This window comes from Zingiber officinale, chromosome 3A, assembly GCF_018446385.1.
Source record: "Zingiber officinale cultivar Zhangliang chromosome 3A, Zo_v1.1, whole genome shotgun sequence".
NCBI classification, from domain to species: Eukaryota; Viridiplantae; Streptophyta; class Magnoliopsida; order Zingiberales; family Zingiberaceae; genus Zingiber; species Zingiber officinale.
In genome coordinates this window covers 3662832-3680104 of record NC_055990.1, presented here as the reverse complement: position 1 = coordinate 3680104, position 17273 = coordinate 3662832, and the positions used below count along the sequence as shown (strand labels likewise).

At 34.7% G+C, this 17273-nt stretch overlaps 1 long non-coding RNA gene across 2 annotated transcripts; it reads left to right on the top strand.

Moving 5' to 3' along the window:
- The first annotated feature begins 15254 nt into the window (after nt 1-15254).
- On the top strand, nt 15255-16983 carry LOC122053516. Of its 2 annotated transcripts, none has more exons than XR_006132215.1 (4): nt 15255-15275; nt 15385-15570; nt 15938-16106; nt 16920-16983. It is a non-coding gene; the product is annotated as an uncharacterized LOC122053516 (long non-coding RNA). The 2 variants fall into 2 exon arrangements; XR_006132216.1 differs by having other exon boundaries at nt 15938-16116.
- The last annotated feature ends 290 nt before the right edge of the window (nt 16984-17273 follow it).

Below are 17273 nucleotides of genomic sequence, written 5' to 3'. Positions count from 1 at the left end.
TTCACTCACCAGGATTTTCCATCTGCCTAGCTTCACTCACTAGGACTTCCATCTGCCTAGCTTCACTCACTAGGACTTCCTTCTGCCTGGCTTCACTCACCAGGACTTTCATACTGCCTAACATCCCAGTTAGGACTTCCCAGTCAAGTATCCAGTCAACCTTGACCTACTTGACTCTTCTTCAATCAATATCTTATTGTCAAACATCTAAACCCAAACCAAGACTCAGCTTGGTTACCTAGGTCAACCTTGACCTGAGGGATATTGCACCAACAAAGATGTATGCTTAAAAGGTAATGATTCTTCAAAAAAAAAAAAAAACAAACAAAAAAAATTCATGTTAAATTCGATTTACCTGAACTTCAATCAGATTTAGAAAAGAGACTCAAAATTATTGATTTTATCCAAATATTCGTGAAAGAGTCTAGATAAAATACTATTTAGATGGTGCTTTCCAACCTCACATACATGAATTTCTATAAACATTAATCCAGGGAACTTTTAGAAGATTTAATCATGCGTGGTTTGATGAATTTAAATGGTTGATGTTGGACCCCATGGTAGTTTTGATGTGATCAACTAAGTTGGTTAGGTCCTGCTGTGTTTGATCCCTATGTCTGAGTGTGCAGGAGCTTAGGAACACAGGAAGTCGAGCGGAAGACGCAGCTAGTGAGAAGGACGGCACGGGAAGGGAGCCGACGGGCTCGGTATGTCCGAAGGACGAGAGAGCTGCGGAAGAGTACTCCGGTGGGCGTGAAGAGCGTGCGCGGCGTTCGAGGGACGTTAAGCCGGGATGGAAGGCTACTCGAGGAGAAGGCCGGGAATTAGGTTCGGGTGAGTCCTATTCCGGTTGGCTGCAATCACCCAAAAGAACAGAGCATCGGAAGCTGAAGAAACCAAGCTGAAAAATGGAGCTGCAAGCTTGGAGGCGCCTCCAGCAGGCTTGGAGGTGCCTCCATCATGAAGGCGCCTTCAACCCTGTTGAAGGCGCCTTCAACAGGTCAGATTTGACCGTTTGCGTTGCGGATAAAGTTTTATCAGCTGACCGAGCTGGAGGCGCCTTGAACCTTGTTGGAGGCGCCTTGGACCCTCAGGATAGACTTTCCAGAAGCTATATAAAGGCCCCTGGAGCTAGGAATTCAAGAAGAACTCAAGCAATCAATCTGTAATCAATTCCTAGCAACTAAGTGAGCGTTCTAAGTGTAAAAAGGCTTCTCCGCCTACAGTAAAGGAGATTCTGATAGTAGTGCTTTTTCATCGCCCTGGATTAACAATCTCCTTGGTTGTAACCAGGTTAAATTCTGTTTCTGTTTCTTTTTCTGTCTCCTTAATTTAGTTGTTATTTTATTGCTGATTTAAATTCTGAGTTGAAATCCGAGGAGGGTATAGTTTGTTTTTGTTTTCAGCAATTCACCCCCCTCTTGCCGGTCTCCGCTGCACCAACAAGTGGTATCAGAGCCTGATCGCCTCAGAAGGACTAACCGCCAACTGAAGCACTACGATCAAGACGATGGCCGGAGCGAACATCCATCCCCCGAAGTTCGGCGGAGACTTCGCCACCTGGAAGCGCAAAATAAGGTATTTTTTAAAACGGATTTTGATATTCTTATTACAATGAAATATGGTTTTGCAGCGCCGAAAGACAAAGAAGAAAACACATGGAGCAAGAAGGAGCAAGCCGATTTCGTCGCCAACGGAAAGGCGGAGTTCCACCTGCTTAGTGTGCTGCCACCACAAGAAGTAAATCGGATCGGAAGCTACGACTCAGCGAAAGATCTCTGGGAGAAATTCCTGGAGCTTCACGAAGGTACTTCCGAAGTGAAGCTAGCGAAGCGCGACATCCTCCGGAACCAGTTAACGAACCTCCGGATGAACCAAGGCGAGAAGGTAGCGCAACTCCAAGCGAGAATCAAGGAGCTAATAACGCAACTAACGAACCTTGGAGAAGAGGTAACCAACCGGGATTCCATCCGATACGCGCTCAATGCCTTCCCGAGAACTCCGGAATGGGCCTCCTTAGTAGATGCATATTACATCTCTAAGGACCTCGAGGTAAGTACTTTAGAACAATTATTTTCCACTTTTGAACTTCACGAATCTCGAGTTTCAGAACCCAACGGAGTAGAGAAGACAAGTCAGAACATTGCCTTAAAGGCAAAGCTGAACAGTTCTGACTCCGAAGTCTCAGTCGATGAATCTGAAGCGGCACTACTGGTAAGACGCTTCAATAAGTTTTTTAGTACTAATAAATTTAAATCGCAGAGGCATCATTGAAAGAAGAGGACGGTTCGCTGTTACAACTGCAACGAAGAGGGGCACATCAAAGATGACTGCCCAAAGCTAAAGAGAAAGGAGAAAGAAAGGGAAAAGCCAAAATACAAGAAGCCGGAACCCTCCAAACACAAGAACCTAAAGGCAACGTGGGATGATTCGTCATCCTCCGAATCGGAAGTCGAAGAATTCTCAGGACTAGCACTGATGGCCAACCACCAGCAAGAAGAAACGTCCAGCTCAGAAATGAGCATCGACGAAGGGGGAGGAACGTCAGAAGAAAGTAGCAGTGAAGGGGGAGCGTCACCTGATCAGGTAAGTAAGGTACGCAATCTAACCCCATCTCAGTCATTTCGATTTATTAAATCGCTTTCTAAAGATTTATTCGAATTAGAAAAAGAAAATAAAGAATTAAAAATGAAATTAGTAAAAGCATGTCCACTTGAAATGTACGATAGTATGAAATCAAAAAATGAAAAATTAAAATTAGAAATTGAAAAATTGAAAAATTGAAAAATTGAAAAATGATGCATGTTTAAAGAAATTTCCAAAGTCAAAAATTAGAATTTATGGTAAATTAAATTGTTATACAAGGAAGCATCAAGGACAACTTAGGAAAATACCAAGAAACAATGTACCCCCTAGATTTTTGAATAACCCTATAGGAAGGAACCTCTATTGGGTTCCAAAATCTGTATTTAATTAATCTATCAAAAATTAAAAAGCTTACAGTGAGAGAATTAAACATTGAAATTCTTTATGGAAGTTTTGTCTAAGGAAGTGGTTGTTGCTCCAATAACCAAGAAGGCTTAGTGCCTCGCCACGACCTGGAAGCTAAAATATTGAAAGAAAATGTTTAATTAACTTTCTGAAAAGCATTAAACAAGTATTAAATAATGCTTTAAAAGTTTTTAAATCTTTTTAAAATTCAAAAAAAAAAAATCAGATTGTGAAAATTCAAAAATTTAAATTTGACTTAGAAAATTTTTTTATTGACTTAGAAAATTTTTCTAAAAATTCAAAAATTTGACTTAGACATTTTTTTAAAAATTCATTTTGACTTAGATTTTTTTTTAAAAAAAAATTCATATTGACTTAGAAATTTTTTTTTGAAAATTCAAAAATATAACTTAGAAATTTTGTTTAGGAAAAACGAATTGAAAATTCAAAAATATAACTTAGAAATTTTGTTTAGGAAAAATTCGTTTTTGACTTAATTTGGACTTAGAAGATTTTTTTTTAAAAAAAAAAACTCAAAAATTTAAATTTGACTTAAATATTTTTTTTCCATTTTTAACTTAGAAAATTTTCAAAAAACTTCAATCTTACTTGAAAATTCTCAAGACCCCATTTTTGCTGTGATCAAAGGGGGAGAGAAAAGTACAAGTTTAGGGGAGTTAGATAAATTTAAAATTTCTTTTATTATAAATGTTTTGGGGGAGTTAAAAAAAAATTTAAAATTTCCTTTATTTTTATAAAAAGTGTTGCAATTTTACTAATTGCAAAAATTATGTTTAACTTATTAGTTTAGTAATTTTTCTTTAAAATTACTTTTTATATCTATTTTAACCCTAACTTGAACTTGGGTTGATGCACATCAAAAAGGGGGAGATTGTTGGACCTCATGGTAGTTTTGATGTGATCAACCAAGTTGGTTAGGTCCTATTGTGTTTGATCCCTATATCTGAGTGTGCAGGAGCTTAGGAACACAGGAAGTCGAGCGGAAGACGCAGCTAGCGAGAAGGACGGCACGGGAAGGGAGCCGACGGGCTCGGTATGTCCGAAGGACGAGAGAGCTGCGGAAGAGTACTCCGGTGGGCGTGAAGAGCGTGCGCGGCGTTCGAGGGACGTTAAGCCGGGATGGAAGGCTGCTTGAGGAGAAGGCCGGGAATTGGGTTCGGGTGAGCCCTATTCCGGTTGGCCGCAATCACCCAAAAGAACGGAGCATCGGAAGCTGAAGAAACCAAGCTGAAAAATGGAGCTGCCAGCTTGGAGGCGCCTCCAGCAGGCTTGGAGGTGCCTCCATCATGAAGGCGCCTTCAACCCTGTTGAAGGCGCCTTCAACAGGTCAGATTTGACCGTTTGCGTTGCGGATAAAGTTTTATCCGCTGACCGAGCTGGAGGCGCCTTGAACCTTGTTGGAGGCGCCTTGGACCCTCGGGATAGACTTTCCAGGAGCTATATAAAGGCCCCTGGAGCTAGGAATTCAAGAAGAACTCAAGCAATCAATCTGTAATCAATTCCTAGCAACTAAATGAGCGTTCTAAGTGTAAAAATGCTTCTCCGCCTACAGTAAAGGAGATTCTGATAGTAGAGCTTTTTCATTGCCCTGGATTAACAACCTCCTTGGTTGTAACCAGGTTAAATTCTGTTTCTGTTTCTTTTTCTTTTTCTGTCTCCTTAATTTAGTTGTTATTTTATTGCTGATTTAAATTCTGAGTTGAAATCCGAGGAGGGTATAGTTTGTTTTTGTTTTCAACAATTCACCCCCCTCTTGCCGGTTTCCGCTGCACCAACAGTTGAAATATAGCTTAGAAAAGGATGCAACATTCTGTCTTTATTGTTATCTTTTTAAGAATGAGTTGGGTCACCAAGGAGGTGGTGATACTTTTGTCATGAGGTTTCAGAGATTAGAAAAATAAAGATAAACTTCTTAAGCATGAGGGAGGACATAACAGTGCTCGTAAAAAAGCTTTGAGTAAATGTCAGGTTTTACTCAATTAAAATCAATATATTAAAACTAATTTAGCTAGATCATCTGAGCAAACCAGACTAAATTTTAGAATTCAACTAACTGTAGTAATTGATTGCATTAGATGGCTTTTGGCACAAGGACTTCCTTTTCATGGGCATGATGAATCTCAAAATTCAATCAATCAAGGAAACTTTCTCGAGCTTTTAAAATTTCGCGCGCATCATAATGAGGAAGTGGGAAAAATTGTATTTGATAAAGCCACTCGGAATGATAAGTTAATATATCACAACATTCAAAATGATATCATTAAAGCTTGTGCATTCGAAACAACCAATGTGATATTGTGGGGCATGCCTAAATCCATCAAATTCATTTGCTGCATTTGACAAACAACGATTGGTTAATCTGGCTTAATTTTACCCAAAATATATTTCACCTATTGAGCTTTTGCTACTTTCGGATCAACTTGAGAACTTTGTGATGGATATGTATGTGAATGTTGAAGCTTCTGAATTACATGAGCTTAATGATATTTCTAGAAAGATGGTTCAAATAAGAAGAGATGTTGTGGCATATCCATTAGTTTACAAGCTTATGACTTTGACTTTGATTTTATTGGTTGCAGCCGCTATAGTGGAGAGAACATTTTCTACAATGAAGATTATTAAGAATCGTCTTCACAGTCAATATTTGAATGATAGTTTAATTACTTATATTGAAAAGGATATATTTTGTAGTTTATTAAATGAAGTTATTATTAATTATTTTCATAATATGTCAAGTGTAGGAGTCAATTGTAAGTTAAATTTAAAATTAAAAAATATTATTTAATTTTTGTTATGTAATATATATATATATATATATATATATATATATCTCTTTGTCCCTCCTTGATAAAATTTTTAGATCCACCATGCGGTATATCAAAACTATATATACACACACAAATGTTACCCTACACATCTGCATGAGCACCCCTCACATGTTCGAGACGCCTTAGATGATCTAAGGGACCTCAATAATTTTTTTTTAAGTTTTCGGTTGTGTCAGTAAGATTTTTCCCTTTAGGTTTAGGGGTTACGTTATAGTATTATGCATAAAAAAAAAATTTGAGTGTACACGGAGTGTATAGAATAAGATGTGTAGTGTATATACATATATACAGAAATGATATGCCGCCCAACGCTTTGTGTGTGACCATGAGCGATGTGTTAGAATGTATACTAAAAGTCTAACTTTTGATATAAACATTTATCTAGAAACAAGAATCACATTGGTCAAATATCTACATTTATGATAAATGTAGTTGTTCAATTAATTTATATTATAGATAACATGGTGTGTGGTGTCACACACAGAGGATCATGTTATCAGTACCGTATAAATTATAAACAGTAGCTCACGACCAAGATGGAAAGGAACAAACCATTGGAAGGTCGTAGTGTAATTATGTATTAGTTTATCTTAATTATATAATTACACTAGTATACTTAGAGTGTATTGAGTAGGACCATTAGAGGTCGTTTCTTTTTATACTGACTTTATAAAGGAACAAGGACCTCAGTTATTATGGAAGTGTGTGCTCTTAATCCTAATATAATAACAAGCACATATATTTGATATTTATTTCTTTAATTTATCAATGGGTGAGATTTAGTTCGATAAATCAATAAGCCCGATAAGTTGGGAAATGATGTCACTTATAGTGTGTAACAAACTGACTTAACCGATTGAATTTAAATTCAGTTTAGTTATTTTATAATTTTATATTTTTTAAAAAATAAATTATATTGATTAATTCTGTTCAATTTCAATTTTAAAATTTTTTATTCAATTAAATTAAATAAACTAAAATTAAAAAAATTAATCAATAAATTCTTACATAAATGAACTTGTAAATTCCTAACTAAGCCACAAATCTATCATAAATTCAATTAATTGAGTTAATTCGATCAAATTAATAAATATTTTATTGGTTCAATTTGTTCAGTTTTTATTAGAAATTCACCAGTTCAGTTAGTTAAAAAAACTTTAGTTAATTTAGTTCGGTTCAGTTTGATTTTAACTAAAATACTTAATTCTATTTGAAGGTATGTTGAATCATGTATTTGTGTATAAATTATTCATTATTTTTATGCATATATTGATTTTGAGATAGCAGGAGAATTTGAGAGAACAAAACAACTTTATTATAGACTACTTGATCTGAACAAGCATTTGAACATCAGGATTAGTTATGACAAGTTTAAAGCTTTAGAAGATGAAGATATGGACAACAAGGTGCATAAGAAGAATGATGATAATGATCGAGCTACAAAGGGAGAAGATCAAACGATGCAAGGTAATTTAGCTCAATTTTTTTTGTTTGTGATTTCTTATCTTCAGTAATTGTAAAATCATAGCAGCCCTCAATCTCCTCTTTGATAAAAACCTCTCCTGTAACGTTTTTTATTATGAATAATTTTGATATTTATATACTTATGGACAAAATCTAGGCGAGAACATTTAATTTTTTATGGGTGGAAATTTTTCATCCAAATTGAATTTGACTGATAATATTTAATTTTTTATTGATAAAAGTTAGATTTCATCATTTTAATTTCTGTACTAATAAAACTTATTTGGTCAGTTTTACTCCTATCTAGAGGTGAGTAAACCTAATATTTTTAAAATTTCAATTTAGCTATTTAATTTTTTTCTAAAAAAATCAGTTCAATTCAGGTTTAATTTTAAAATATCTTATTTGATTGAATTGAATAAATCTAAATAAAAAATAACCAGTAAAAAGTTTAGTTACAATGAATTCGATTTAAGGTGATTTATGATAAATTTTTAGATTATAATTAGAAATTTTAAATTAGCAAAAGCAAAGCAAAATTAACTGAAAACAAAAGTTAATTTGTATTGCTATAGTACAGTTTGTATATGAGTCAAGAAATTTTTTAATGAAAGTTTGAATTGCTATCTAAAGGATCATACTATTCTTCTATATGTCTTAGTTTTACAAGGAAAATTCCTTTTGTCTCTCTTGATTGCAAGTCTAGCTAGTGCAAGGTATTGTGAGCCAGTGGATACGTACATAGACATTATGGGTATCGCAGTTGATCTAATTGCACATCTTAAGGTTATGTTTTTCTATATTCTAAAATTCAAATGGAAAACTTATTATGGCAAAAGGTGAATATGTTCGCCTCCAGCGCCCCCACCAATTCGTCCCAGGACCAACACAGAGGAGGTAAATCACGGGCGACTACTAGCCTTTGGAATAGTGACTAGCACATAAGGGAGGTATTTACCTCGGCTTTGTCGAGATTTAAACCTCAGACCTCATTATGATAACACCTCATGCGTTAACCATTAGACTCATCCGACGAGATTAATTGATCTCACTTACAAGAAATGACAAGAAATAATCTTCCGTACCATAAAAAGCTTCTTTGAGCTAGCAAGAAATAAAAGCAAGAGTCTAAGAAAGGGATGCAAATTAATGCATTCTCTCCGCGACGTTGAGAATATATATATATATATATATATCGCAACCCTACGCCCTAGGGGTGCTCTGGTTTTTATTTATTGACTGAGGTATCAGGTTGAGTTCCTATCTATGCATGCTCTTATCAATTTAAGTCATTATTTTGAGCACTGTTGACTGAGGTGCCGCATTCGAGCTCTCTTATCAACTCTTTATCCGTCGGATACGTAGTACTGAGGCTCCTCAAAACATCCCTTTGAGGATTTCTGAGATATGAGGCCGCGGAGCAATGAGCTCAGTTACATTAAAAAATTTATCCTACCTTAATCAAATGGAAAAATTATGATATCATATGTCGTCGTCATTTGTTTGATAAATTTTCTTTGAATTAAAACTTGTTTTTTCCTTTCTCCCACTTTTTTAAATCTTTGAAGTAGGGTCAAAACGGACTAAATTTAAAATTTTAATTTGAGTATTTTAAAATTTTATTTTTAAGAAAAAAACAATTATATTAGTTAATTCAGCTCGATTTTCAATTTTAAATTTCCTTATATGATTAAATTAAATAAATTAAATAAAAATTAGCCGATAAATTCCTAAGCAATCAACTTGTAAATTCCTAACTAATTGATAAATCTCCCATAAATGATTAATTAGGTTAATTCAATTTTTAACTGAATTAATGGATATTTTATTGATTCGATTTATTTAATTTTTATTGAAATTTCGGTAGTTTGGTTACTTAAAAAAATTGATTTATTTGATTTCAATTAATTTGATTCAGTTTAATTTAATTTTAACTGAATATTTAACCCTATTTGAAAGTACCGACATGTATCTGTGTATAATTCGTTCATTATTTTCAGGCATATATTGATTTTGAAATAGTAGAAGAATTTGAGATAACAAAATAATTTTATTTTAGACTACTTGATCGGACCAAGCACTTGAACATTTGGATTAGTTATGCCAAATTTGAGGCTTCTATTGGCATAGAAGACAGAAGATATGCACAATGAGATGGAGAAGAAGAATGATGATAATGTAGAGCCACAAGAGGAGAAGATCAAACGATACAAAGGTAATTTAGCTTAATTTTTCTTGTTTGTGATTTCTTATCTTTAGTAATATCATTAGTAATTGGAAACTCATAACAGTCGCTTAATCTCCTCTTTGATAAAAACCTCTTTTGTAAGGTTTTTTATTATGAATAATCTTGTTATTTATATGTTTACCTATTTTTTTTTCAACTCACAAAGAAAAGTTGAGTTTTATGGGTGCAAATATTATCTGCCAAAGTTAGATTTAATTGGCAATATTTAATTTTTTACTTATTAAATCTAGATTTAGTTGGTAATATTTAATTTTTTACTGACCTGATAATATGTAATTTTTCTAGTTAGATTTGTAATCTTTGACTTTTTATAAACTAAAATTAGATTTGGTCGGTAATATTTAATTTTTTATTGATGGTTAATGAGACTTCCTCTCCTATTTAAAGTTAGATTTGGTTGTTAATATTTAATTTTTTATTAATCAAAGCTAGATTTGACTAGTAATTTTAATTTTTTTTATTGAATAAAGTTATATTTGACTGATAAATTATAATTTTTTGGGGACTAAAGTTAGATTTCACCTGTAGTTTTTAAGTAGGGGTCTAATTAAATCGAGCCCAGTTGAATAGTAAGAGATTTGAGCTCGGCTCAATTGATTTTTCCTAAGCTCAAGTTTGACGTAAGCTCGATTCGAACTTTAATTCTATATATATAAAGAGAGATTTAATGGCCTACACATCACCTCATGGTGCATCTGAGACACCTCCGATTAACTTACTTACCTGAGCTTTTTTTCCTTTATTTTTTATAGTTTAGGATTTAGAATTTAAGATTTATATAGGGTATTGTATTTAAACTAATTTTTTTTTAAAAAAAAACACTTATTCACATAAGATAATTAAGGTAACAACTCTCTAGTTTTATAACAGTAGTTATAATTTAGGTGGATAAAATCGGGTTTAGGTTGAGTTGATTTTTTTTCTAAATTTAACTTGAAATCCTTAAATTTAAATTCAAACTGACCTGAATTATCGAAAACATAATTCAAAATGACTTTTTTAAAATTATTTTCCAGATAATTCTTCACTTTTATTTCAATACTCCATTATTATTATTCTATATATACTAGTGTGATCGTGCACACGCGTTGCGTGTGTAATATAATAATATATAAATTATTTAGGTCTTTGAAAATTCGAATTATTCAAAACCAAGAATTAATTATTTTAATTTAATATTATACTTATCTTAGTAAAACAAACTAAGAAAAATATATTTTTTAATATCATCGGCCTAAAATATTTATAAAAGTTTTTTTGATTATAGTGTCGTCAATTCTAAAATGTGGGACTAAAGAAATCTATAATTTTTTATATAAAACAACCAAAAAAAATTAATGATGAGAAAAATTCATAATAATACGTCGTAGCTGAGTTTCGAACTCTAGATCACTGATTATTTCGCTTGTGAAATTACTAATAAACCTTGAAATTATTTTTAGCGTGAATAGAAAAAAGGACAGTAACGTAAATTCATTTTAGGCTTCACCAAAGTTAGTTAGTAAAGGGGGGAGATTTTTAATAAAATAGTAATATATATATATATATATATATATAAACATCTTAATTTTTAAAATAAAATTTAATTTAATTTCAAAATTTTCACTAAATCCTAAATTTGTGTTAACCCTGGTCGATTCGAAAATTTTCAACCCAAAACCCTTCAATTTAAACTCGATCCAAATCTGAAAATATCCAATCCGATTTTTTTTTTTAATCAACTTAGATTGAGTCTTCAAATCGGATTTATTTTTGACACCTCTATTTAGGACGTAGAAAAATACTACATTACATAAGGGATTCTATATCATTTGCATAAAAAACAATGCAAATCTTGGCTCCTCGTGATTCATTTTTGGGAAAAGAAAATGAAGTAAAAAAGAAGCAAAAAGGGAGTAGAATTCCAAATCGATGCAACTAATGAAGAGTATGTTGGTCAATCCATAGGGAGACGAACTCTAGGAAGCTTGCAACCTCAACAACTCCTAAAGCTTACTCTTCTCACATCATTTTTAAGTGCAAATATTTCAAAATTCAATAGATGAAGTTGAACTCATTCCAACAATGTTGTTAAGCGAATTCAAACCTTTACATGTTTGGCCATCACCCTTCCTCTCCTTTAATGAATGAGAAGTTCAAATCCTTTGAATGCCTTCCTTACATGTAGAATCACCTTCCCTTTTGTCCATAGTCCCTCCTAGCAAGAGGCAACGATATACCAACCAAAATTGTACCATCAGCATAACCTAATGACAAGTCATGTTGTCACTCTTTGAAACACATTGATCTTAGCCTACCAAGCTCAATGCCACCCAATTGAGCATGGAAGGTGTTAGGATTTGGAGATGGAAACCGAGTAACTGACGTGGCTCTAAATTCAACTCCACCTCGCCCAAAGCACAAAGATGATGATATAAGTGTTAGAGTGTATACTAAAAGTCTAACTTTTTATAAACATTTATTTTGAAATAAAGAATCACATTGGTCAAATGTCTACATTTATGCTAAGTGTAGTTGTTCAATTAATTTATATTGTAGATACATGGTGTGTGGTGTCACACACAGAAGATCATGTTATCAGTTCATTATAAATTATAAACAGTAGCTCACGACTAAGATGGATAGGAACAAACCATTGGAATAGTCGCAGTGTAATTTGGTATTAGTTTATCTTGACTATAAAATTACACTAGTACACTATGAGTGTATTGAGTAGGACCATTTGAGGTAGTTTCTTTTTACACTGACTACATAAAAGAACATGACATCTGTTATTATGGAAGTGTGTGCTCTTAATCCTAATATAATAACAAGCACATATATTTAGTATTTATTTCTTTGACTTATCAAAGGGTGAGATTTAGCTCGTTGAATCAATAGGCCCGATAGGCTGGGAAATGATATTACTTATAGTGTGTGTTGTTGATTATAGAAGGAAACTATTGTTGGTTGGTCCTAGGAAGATCGTACCGGTTCCACTGTACAAAAATTTTATATAAGTGTCGAACCTTCCTAACAACCTATTGTGTTCTTTAGAAATTAAATTAGGAATTATAAACGGAACTTAACATTATTGATTCCAAATTTAACTTATTTGTTCTTAATAGTTTAGACTTGGATCGCAAACGATGCTTAACATTATTGATCCAAATCCACCTATGTTATAAATTTAATTAAATATTAATTTCCAAAATTGGCTTCCAGGACTGCATGGCGAGACACTAGTCCTTCTTGGGTATGAGATCATCCACCACCGCCTAGACAAAGCCTTTTAAAGAAATCTAATATTTAATTTCCTTATATACACTACAAGAACTTTTAGATTTAACCACACCTAATAGACAACAGTTTTTCGAGAAACTGTTGTCTTTTTGCCATTTAACAACGGTTTTATTGAAAACCGTTGTTGTTCACCATAATTTTTTTTAAATGACAACGGTTTTTAAAAAACTGTTGTCTAATGTATGTCAAAGACAACGATTTTTAAAAGACTGTTGTCTAATGTATGTCAAAGACAACGGTTTTAAAAAACTATTGTCTTTTAGCGTTGCTTACATGATAATATACAACAGTTTTATTAAACTGTTGTCTATTGAATGTTGTTGAATCTCAAAAAAATAATAGTTTTTTTTAACTTCACGAAAAAAAACTCACGAACAAAGAGTTTTTTTGTTCGCGTGAGGCTAGGTCATCACTGCTGATTCCCCTTTCCCCTCCTTCCCAACCCGACGCTGATCCTCGCCGCCTATCGACGCCGCGATACTTCTTCTCCCCGCATACATAACCACTAGCCAAGAGTTACTCAACGCCGGCTGAAGCCTCATTGAGTCGTGCCTTGCTCCAATCAACGCCATAGCTGCCGTCGCCGAGCCCTAACTCTTCCCCGACGCCGGAGCCACGAGGAAATCGATCGCGCTAGCACCAAGCGTCCACCGCCGGCTAAGGCTCTTCTCCACTGATCACTGGAGTCCATCCGGAGATTTCTCTTCTCCTAGAGTCGCCGACCCTGCATTGGTGGATCTCCGGTTAAGAGGGGTTTGAACCCTAGATCTAACCTCCTGCGGCGTCTCTCTACACATCGCAGCTTCAACGATCGAACCAGGTTTGCTCTAACCGATCTTTACTCTAGTGTTGGCATTGCCCTATTCCTTTGTCCCAGTTCACCGCCACAATAACCTCCCGAGCCCTCCGAGAGAGATATCAGATATGGCTCGAGGGTAAGTTGTTTTTAGTGCTAGATTTGTGTGGACTTGATTGTATACATTGTTTGAGATGTTGAGTTTGGTTGTGTGATCATTTATTACAGATCCGTCCAGCCAAAAAACATATGCCGCCTTCTCAATCGCCAACCGCAACTCCCCCACCGCGCCCTCACCGAGAAGCACCCTGACGCCTCCTCCGCCGACGGCGAAGACGATCCCCTCCACTTCTCTGTGACTCTTCAACAGTCTTTATGCTGCCTATGCTAGAACTGATAACTTCCATTAAAATCAAATGATTTCTCCCTTTTGCAGTAACATCCATTTAGTTCTTCGCTTCTGACTGATTAATATCTTTCTAGTTCCTTTGCTTTTTGAATTTTGGTGTATATGCAAGATCCAATGATTTTAAATCACATTTTCAGATTTGACTTAATGTGTAGTGTCCATCTCCATTCAATCCCTTAGTAGATCAAGAAAGTAACGACCCAATTTTCCCCATTTCAAGTTTTAAAAGTCCATAAAAATATTTGGAAATACTTTTAAAATATTCTAAAGATTTTTAGGAATTTTTAGAGTATTTTTACGTAATTTTTAGAGGTCGTTTAGTATGTTACAAAAAGAAAATAAGAAGTTTTGACCAAAAATGTTGAAGGTGAGACTCGAACCCAAGACCCCCGGCCGAACCCGACTTAACCTAACGCAGCCAACCAATTGGGTTGCGCGTGATTTGTTAACCAAGTATATAGCGAGATGTATTTAAGTTATAGTAAAGGGCAGAAATAAAACCTAGGTTATAAAGGGTTAATTTCTTTCCCGAACCCTAATGCTACTCTTCTTCCTCTTCGTGCGTGCGCGACTCTGCCCGAACGAAAAGCCGAAACCCTAGTTTCCTCCCTCCGACGGTCGGTGAAGGTTTTTCTCCGGCGAACCTCACAGATTCGAGCTTTCCCCGTCGAAGAGGGTCTGTGGGCGCAAGGGAGGTTGAAGATCCGAACTAACCGAAGCCCTAGAGTTTTTTTTCCCTTCGGTTGTAAGTCCAAGAAAGCATTGTAAGTACTACTCACCTGTGGTAGGAGTTGCTAGCTTCGATTTGCTTTCCTTGCTTTCGGATTTTCCTGTGCAGGGTAGGATTGTATGCTAGAGTTTTCCTTTCCTTGCTTGGTTTTGTCAAGCCGAATAGCTATACCTATTGGCGTGGAAAGTCTGAGTTTTCTGTGATTAATTTGCCTCGATTGTATCAGTCCGAACAGCCTCCAATTCTGGCACCTAACTCACGTTTTAAGCCTGCATCAATGGGAACAGCCGGACAGCCTTAATTCCAGCATGTTGTTCATGTTTCCAGCATGCCTGCAGCATTTCAGTGTAGTGTCCGTGTACATCTACTTACTGCTCATATTTTCCAGCAAGTTGTTTTCCTTTTTGGGCCACACAGATGAGCATAAACAGCCCTTGACCTTTAGCATTTTTGAGTTAGGTAATCCTAGATAATAAGTAGGCATGATCAGCAGATGACCCTTGGCAGTAAGCATGCTTCTACATTCCTAATGTTCTTCTCTTGTGTATATATATCTTCCATTTTCTATGTATAAAGTGGATATGTTGACAACTGGTGTTGTATAATTTTCTGCAGGGAATTTTGTGCTATGGTCCGTCAGATTTTTATATACACAAAAGAGGAGGTCCAGAAGATGGATTCAAGTACCTTGAACCCAAAAAATGAAGATTGTCCTGATATGAAAGAGAATGTCAAGGAAACAAAAGGCAGTCAATCTGCATCATCATCTAATTCAAAAAACTCATAGGCTTATCCTGCAATGTAAGTAGGAATCTCTTTTTGTTTAATATAAATTGCCGTGATAATCATTTTATCCCATCATTTCCCAAGTTATTGAGATGTTTTATTTGAAAACTATGATAGGTTAGGTCCTTCTCCATTAATTCAACATTTGAAAGATAACTCCAACAGTTAATCCCCGAGTACTTCATACTCATATTACAGCTAGTCAAGTATTTATGCAACATGTTATCTGTCAATGAAAATTAAACTGCATCCTTTGCAAGAAAGACTGACAATTAGAAAAATAGTTCAATATCGCTACTAGTATTTCATATTTGGAAATTGATTTAAGCGAGAAGTTTGCAGGCTGACGACATCTTTGCCATGTGCAATTCAATCTTTGTAGGATCTTGAAGCACAAACAAAGTGATTGTTTGTGCTTTATCTAAGTGATTGTTTGAACAGTTTTATAGCATGCATCTTGACAATTAATATAATTTTGAAGATCACTATCAAGGAAGAATGTTCAAAGGAAAGTAAAGGCTTAGGAGAAGATCACGTAATTAACTACACGGGTAGGTTTCCGTAAGAATTCAACTTTTTCTTGATCTATTCTTATGTAGTCCATGGTACACATTAAAGATTTCACTGTAGCTTATTTTCAGTATTCTAACATGTAAATTAATACACTTCTGTGGATCCTCCAAACAATCTAAGTTGTGATGGATTGATATCCCTTTATGTTCCAAACCTTTGTTTTTTTTTTTGGAGCTTGTAATTTTCATTGCAAACAATCCATATGGTGTATGAATTACATTCAGTCCAGTATAAACCTAGCACTTTCGCTTCAGAGGCAATTTATGGGTTTTATTCTACAATCATGTTTACTAATTGATCAGATTGATTAAGAAGGGCGTTGGAGTAGCTTGGTAAATTTGTTTTGCTAGGTTATGATAAATTAGCATTCATCAGAATAGATGTTTGGATTTCTTCTTCAAATCACACAGTAATATTTCTCTTGTCATTGGTGAAACAATCAATCCACTCTCATTATAACTTCCACAACATAAAATTTTATGTTATTTGCCTACTACTAATGCAGTTTAACTGATTTTACATTGACTGAACAAGGTTGATTTTATTTAGGTATCAAACTCTCCCATTTGTTTTAGATATTACATGTCTTGTTTGTTAATTTCTCCAAACCATTATTTCTCAATTTGTTAACAAGGAAACTCATGTTAGCATAGTCATGATCAGAGCCTAATTATAGTTTACAATTATCTGAGTGTTATTGATTAACTGTTCTGTCCTTTCTTCTGATTTTTTTTTTTTAAAATTTATACACTCATTTAGATGGTTTATTATTCTTGTTGTGATGAATTCAGGTCTAGTGAAAATACTGAAGAAGTATGACAAGAGAACAGGAGCACTTATCAGGCAACCCTTAATTCATCGAAAAGGTGCTGCAGCAACCATTCTTTACAACTGATCTCCTATACAAACTCGTGAAGGAGTGTGTGGCTATGCTCGACCACCTCTTCCCCAGCAACAACCTGTCAATTTCAGCAGAATGCGACGGACAAAATGGAGTGCCAAAGCCGGCACAATCAGGTGGGAGGGTTCCGGAGTTGGAGGAGATTAAATATATGCAGAGCTTATACATGAAGAGCACCGTAGCAGCGCTGCGGTCCTTGAAACATATTAGGAGCAAAAGTTCAACAGTCAAAACAGATTAGAAA